The sequence below is a fragment of the Dama dama genome, chromosome Y (assembly GCF_033118175.1).
Source record: "Dama dama isolate Ldn47 chromosome Y, ASM3311817v1, whole genome shotgun sequence".
Classification (NCBI taxonomy): Eukaryota; Metazoa; Chordata; class Mammalia; order Artiodactyla; family Cervidae; genus Dama; species Dama dama.
In genome coordinates, this window is record NC_083715.1 from 13369691 (window position 1) to 13377261 (window position 7571).

Sequence of the window (7571 nt, forward strand, 5' to 3'; positions counted from 1 at the left end):
TTTTTCTTTGTGATTACCAGGAATGTTTTCGCAAGTTATGTGTTTCACTACATATAGTTTCTGTGTTAAAGAAGGTTGTATATGTACTGGCTCTGCCCCTGCGTCTGCCTCTAAGCCTCCTCTCAAAACTGTGTGAAAGACCATTTCCAGCCTGTGGTCTTCAAGTTTCCTGAACTTATGATTTTCTATTTATACCATTAATTATTTATTGATATTTTATCAACAATACTATGATTTCCCTCACTTTTGCTTTTTGTTTTGCCTCAAGGTCAAAACGCTGTATGGAAAGTTGGTTTCCTTCAATCATGCCCTATAATCAATGAGCCCACATAGCAAGGATTGACAATTGATACTTTTTAGCAGAATTGAGGGCTTCCCTGGTAGCTCAACCAGTAAAGAATCCACTGCAATGGCAGGACACCCCAGTTTGTTTCCCAAGGTTGAAAGATCCTCTGGAGGAGGCATAGGCTACCCACTCCAGTATTCTTGTGCTTCCTTCATGGCTCAGATGGGAAACGATCTGACTGCAATGCGGCCAACCTGTCTTCCGCCCCTGGGTTGGGCAGATCCCTCGAAGAGGGCGGAGCAACCCACTCCAGTATTCTGGCCTGGAGACTACCTGTGGACACAGGAGCTTGATGGACAAGAGTCTATGATGTCACAAAGAATCAGACACAACTGCAAAACTAAGCATACTAGAAACCAAAATTTATTTTTGTAAGAAAAGTGCTTGAAAAGCTTGATATATGGAGGTCTGACTAAGAAAGTGTATTTGACCCTGAAAAAAATTCAAAAAGCAATGAACTTTTACTCCTCTCTTGTCTATAGAACCCTAGGACAACTGGAGTGTCTGTTCCCCTTTCAGAGGCAAGTTGTTCTGGTAGAATATGTTAAAAGATTAAACAAACAACATATTCCTAGTGACATGCTGCTTTCACCAATGAAGCAATGTGGAATTCAAGATCAGTACCAAAGCAAGAGCAAAACTGCCGTCAGCTGCAGTTGTAAGACATGACCGCCAAAGAGAACTACATACGTGCATATAAATGACTGACTGAATTATCTTCCAGTACACTATAAAACTACACAGACAGTATTATAAAGGATTTTGCTTTTCCAGTCAATAGTACAGGAGTGTCTTTGAGTTACTGATAGCTTTAATAACCAAAAGCAGTGACCACTTTTCAGACGTTCCATCCAAAGTCATTTGAACAAAGCTGTCAACTTGTCCCCCCTAAAAGCCACATGTTGATAGTAGTGGTGGTAATTAGTCACTAAGTCAAGTCCACCTCATTTTTACCTCCATGGACCATACACCACCAGGCTCCTCTGTCCCTTGGATTTCCCACACAAGAATAATGAAGTGGGTTGCCATTCCCTTCTCCAGAGGATCTATCTTCCCCACCCAAGGTTTTCCTAACCCTGGGTCACCTACATTGGCAGGTGGATTCTTTATCTTGTCTTTCATGTATGCTAGATCAAACTTCTGTCAAGACTGGGCTTGTTCAGGACTTCCTTAGTGATCCAGTATCTTAGAGTCGCTTCTCCATGCAGGGGATGTGGGTTATATTGCTGGTCTGGGAAAATTCCACCTGCTGAAGAGTAACTAGGCTCATGGGTCACAACTAAGGAGTCCATGCCCCCCAACAAATGAGCTCATGTGCTGGAAATAGAGCCAGTGCTCTGCAACAAGAGAAGCCACCACATGAAGAAGGCTGTGCCTCACTTGCCACAGCTAGAGAAAGCCCTTGGGCAGCAATGAAGACTAGGCACTGCAAAGAAAAAATGAATACAACTTAAAAAAATAATACTGATACAAAAACTGAAACCTTAGAGAAAGACTGAGCCTGTGGAAAATAGAAGTGTAGTTATATATACATAGTAACAAGCAAATATTCTTTAATGTTGAAAAGACATAAAATAGGTATTCTTCCACACATGATGAAATAATACTCATTAGTATGAATTTATCAGAAAATAAAAATGGGCAATAGTTCCACCAGGAGAAGAGGTCAGGACATCCCAAGAATCAGTGTTCTAATTTGTGTTTTGAATATCTAAACCTAGGAATCATCATGTCACTCATGTAATTCATATATATACACACACATATAAAATAATTCATATATACATCCCCTTTAGCCCCTAAGCTCTCTGTTCTGCAGCTATGAGCATATTCTCTTTATATTTCCTTTGAAGCCACCTGGACTTTCTTTTTTTATTTTCTAAAAGATGATATACGTTTTCCTTGTTATAATTTCTGAGGAAACTTCTCCTTCTACACAGACACTAAGAAAATTTTAACATATTTTCCGTTAATAGAATTCATGCTTCCTCTGCCCTAACCATGTTTACCATTCATGTGTACTGCATTTGTTTCAGCAGGCTCTTTAGCACTATCATCTTGAAGCTCTTTTTGCCTTTCTTTAATTTGATTAAAAAGCTCACAAATTTGAAGAGCACATTAACACCTCTTCTCTAACGTGCCCTGCTAGAGTTTGGTGAGCTCTTGGTGAGTTTCAGGGTTTCACTTGCAAAGCCCTGCATTACTCTTGGGGCTGTAGAATCTTCTGAAACTGAAGGAGAGACTACAAGTATTCCAGACTACTTTGATTATGACATATTTATCTAAAGAATTAAACAGTTTTTGCCTTCCCCCCAAAAAACCTTGCCCCTAACTCCTAATGTTCTTACTGATTTTATTGTGGGAATCTGGTAGAACTGACATTTCTCAGTGCTCCCTAATTTCATCAGTAAGCTTTTCTGAGATGAGAACACGTTAGAATTAGTTTTTAAATTAGTCCTAGCAACAGCAATCAGAGAAAAAAGAAGTAAAAGGAATACAGATAGGGGAGGGAACAAAAAAGAAAAAAAAAAAGAAAAACACACCTCTAACTGTTAGCAGATGTCATGACCCTCCAAAGAGAACACTAAGGATGCCTGCAGAAAATTACTTGAGCTAATCAAGGAATAGAACAGTTGCAGGATACAAGGTTAATACTCAGGAATCCCTTGCATTCCTATACATTAACAATGAAAAATGAGAACGAGAACTTAAAGAAAGAATCCCATTCAGTATCCAATGAAGAGAATAAAATATTTAGGAATATATTTCCCTAAAAAGAAACCAAGGATCTGGTAGAGAAAACTCAAAACCCATGTTGAAAGAAATCAAACATGGCACAAATAGATGAAGAAATGTACCATGTTCTTGGATCGGAAAAATCAATACAGTGACAATCAGTATACAACCCAACGTGATCTGTTGGTACATTCAGTCACCATTGGTACTCTTAGATTCAACCGTGGAATCCCTATCCAACCACCAATGGTGTGTTTCACTGACCCAGAACAAATAATTTCACAATGTGTGTGGAAACACAAAAGACCTCCAAGGAGCAAAGCAATCTTCAGAAACAATGGAAATGGAGGACCTGGCCTTCCTGACTTCAGAACTATATTACAAAGCTACAGTCATCCAGACAGCAAGGTACTGGCCCAAAGACAGAAATTCAGACCAATGGAACAAAATAGGAAGTCCAGAGGTGAAGCCACACACCCACAGCCACCTTATCTTTGACAGAGGAGACAAAAATATACAACAGAGAAAAGACAGCCTCTTGGACAAGCGGTGCTGAGAAAATGGGTCAATCACATGCAAAGAATGAGACGTTCATTCCCTTCTAAACCCACAGACAAAAACAAATGCAAGATGCATTAAAGACCGAAGCGGAAGACCAGAAATTATAAAACTCTTAGAGGACAACATAGGCAGAACACTTTCCGACAGAAATGACAGCAAGATCCTCTATGACCCACCTCCCAGAATAATGGAAATTAAAACAAACAAAAGGAACCTACTTAAACTTCTAAGCTTCTGCACAGTGAAGGACACTAAAACAAAGGTGGAAAGACAGCTTTCAGAATGGGAGAAAATTGCAGCACATCAAACAACTGCCCAAGACATGATCTCCCACATATACAAGCAGCTCCTGCAGCTCAATACCAGAAAAACAAAGAATCAATCAGAAAGTGGGCAAAAGAACTAACCAAACATTTCTCTAGAGAAGATATAGAGATGATGAATGAGCACACCAAAGATGCACAACATCAGTTATCAGAGAGAGGTAAGTCAAAATCACAATGAGGTGTCATCTTACGCTGGTCACAATGACCATCACACAAACGCCTCAAGCAAGAAATGCTGGACAAGTGAAAAGGTAACCTTACACTTTTAGTAGAAATGCAAACTGGTAGCGCCACAATAAACCGTTATGAGATCTTAAAAACCTGGAAACAGAACTGCCGTTTGACCCAGCAATCACACTGCTTGCACACACCCCAGGGAAAGCAGAACTGAAAGAGACACATGTACCTCAATATTCATCACACCACAGTTTACAATAGCTAGGGCATGGAAACAACCTAGATATCCACTGCAGATGAATGGATCCGGATGTTGTGGAATATATACACACTGGACTATTACTCAGCTGTGAAAAGGAATGTATTTAAGTTAGTTCTCATGAGGTGGGTGAAACAGGAGCCTGTTCTACAGAGTAAAATAAAGTAAGAAGGAGAAATACAAATACTGTATAGTCATGCGTAAGTATGCAATTTAGAGAGATGGTCACAGTGATCCTACATGCAGGGCAACAGAAGACAGAGATAGAAAGAACAGACTTTTGGACTCTGTGGGACAGGGCAATGGTGGGATGATTTGAGAGAATAGTATTTATCCATGCCCATTACCATACAAACAGATGACTGGTGCCAGTTCAGTGCATGATGCAGGGCACCCAAAGCCTGTGCTCCGGGACAACAAAGAGCAATAGGCTCTCTGGGGAGTGAGGTGGGAGGAGGGATCTGGAGGCGGGATCACGTGTACATTGGTGACTGACTCTTGTGGATGTAAGGCAAAAACCACCCCAATAGTGTAAATTTAATATCCTCCCATCAAAATAATTGTTAAAACTGAAAAGGTTGCTTTCTGAAATTGCAGTGTTGGGAGTTCATGGTCCAGCATATTTTCTAAACCTTTGTAAAAATGTCTGATTGGAAAGAAGGTACTGTCAAATTACCATGCCAAGAACTGTGTTCCCACACTCGAAAATCCCACAAAATGGAACTGTCAATATTTTAACTGTCCATTAAAATACTACTTTGTTTTCACCTCCAGGGCATCTTATAGAATGTTTCAAGTGACTGGAGAGGAAACAAAAGAGATCATTCACCTTTAAGCAGCAATTAATATGGGACATTCAATTGTGAATAAAGTTCCTAGACCCGATAAAAATTTACCCATACAATTTCTTTTTTTGTTCATTTATTTTATTAGTTGGAGGCTAATTAATTTACACCATTGTAGTGGTTTTAGCCATACTTTGACATGGATCAGCCATGGATTTACATGTGTACCCCATCCCGATCCCCCCTCCCACCTCCCTCCCCATCCGATCCCTCTGGGTCTTCCCAGTGCACCATCCCTGAGCACTTGTCTCATGCATCCAACCTGGGCTGGTGATCTGTTTCACACTTCAGAGTATACTTGTTTCAGTGCTATTCTCTCAGAACATCCCACCCTCACCTTCTCCCCCAGAGTCCAATTTAACTATACAATTTCTATATGACATGTATCAAAAGAATTCTTCCATGGAAAACTGCACATAAGCAACTCAAGATGAAACACTAGGCCTCAGTTACTAAATGGCAAAAAAAAAAAAAAAAAGTGCCATCACCAGTGTTTCCCTTTATTCAAGTTCTTACATCGAAATACTACAAACTGGCTTCTCAACAACCAAACGTTTCGGTTCCAGATATGGGAAGTCTAGGATCAGTGTGCTGGTAGGGTTAGGGTTCTGGTGAAAATCCTCCTCTGATTTGCAAGCTCTGAGTTCTGTCACTGAGGTTAGCTTGCTAAGAGCAGAGATTGATTTCCTATGAGTTCCTCTGTGGTGGCATAATGACACCCCAGAGGGCCTGGCCCCAGTATTATCATCTTCTGGGGTTAGGACATCAGTACACAAGTTTTAGGAAAATAAAAACAAAAAGCAAACACCAAACAAGCCTAAAACAATCAGGCCATGACAACTAGCAAACATAATCTGAGTGTCGATTAAATCTCTGGACAGGCCCATATGTCTTTGGGAAAGTCCACAGACAAGTTTTGCACTATGTCATGTGTGAAGATTCTGGTATTTTTGGCAAAGGGTTGAAGACCGATATGTACAAAGCCTAAATAACCAGGAAGTTTTGATTATCCATGAAGTCAACTTCTCAAGTTTGTTTCTTCAGAGTATGAAAACCAGTCCTCCATCCCAAATACATTCAGCATATGACTGTTCAGGAAGTCCATAGATTAAGCACCAAAATCACACTGGTGAGCCTTCTTCTTGCGATTAATTATATACACCCTCGGTTTATAATCTTGGGAAAGAAAACTCTAACAAAGTGAAATGAAACCAGCTGAAGGTTGACTCTGCTTTTTTATATTACAGAAACCATCTAAATGTGTATTCCTATAAATTCTCCAAAGAAATAAGTTTCAGAAATTACTTGATGAGTGGTCTCTCTCTACACACCAGTAAAGTTCCATTGAGGTCATTAAACTAGCCCTGAACTTCATTTCTTCTGACTACAGAGGATACTTTCAAATCACACTGTTTAAAAGCAAGGAGAGTATCTAAAATTGCCGTAAAACACACACACAAATACACCAGTGACATAAAGCAAGGCCAAAATATATTGAGTGCAACACTTTCCTGTATTTTTCAGTGGCTGTTCCTTCCTTTCCCTTATCTCAGCTAAGGGGAAAAAATTTACGAAAGTCTTAGTCCATAGAATTTACTTATGGAAGTAGATTTTCACACGTACAGTTTGATTCTATTACTCACCAAATTCACCACTATCTGGTTACACCACATATGACTTTTGAGAGCGAAATATATTTTATCTGTAAAGGATCATCTACTTATTTATCCTTCATGGTTGTCATAGTTGAGAAATATTTAAAATGCTAAGTAAAAACACTTTCAACATACAGATCAAGACTTTCAATGTTTAGAAAACTGAGTATTACTTAGTGTCAAATTTCTGCAACTTCTAATCACATGTATTGAACATTAGGACTCCAAACTGTCTTCTGAAAGCTTCGCGGTAGAAATGCCCTTCTTACGATAGTGGCAACACCAAGTTTTGAAAAGAATATATGTGACCAAACAATAAGATTACACTTGGGCAATGTATATAAGAAAATAGCCCTTTGCATTAACTCAAATGCATAGTTCTGCTTGCTGTATGTACATTCTATCAAAAATATCAAGAAACCTCTAGATAACTGGGATACGTAGAAAGACTCTGCAAACAGATGAGTTCATACGAGGGCATATGATGCTGAGGCAATTTATTCAAAACATTCGTTAACTGGAGGTAAAATAGGGGAGGAATCTTCTCTCTTCTTCTTCCTCTCCAGTGTTTTGCAGCACAATTTGTGGTCTTTACCCCTAAGTTCCATTACATTGAAAGAAGCAAGTGTTAACATTTTACTCAAAATACTTCATCAGTTTTTTTTA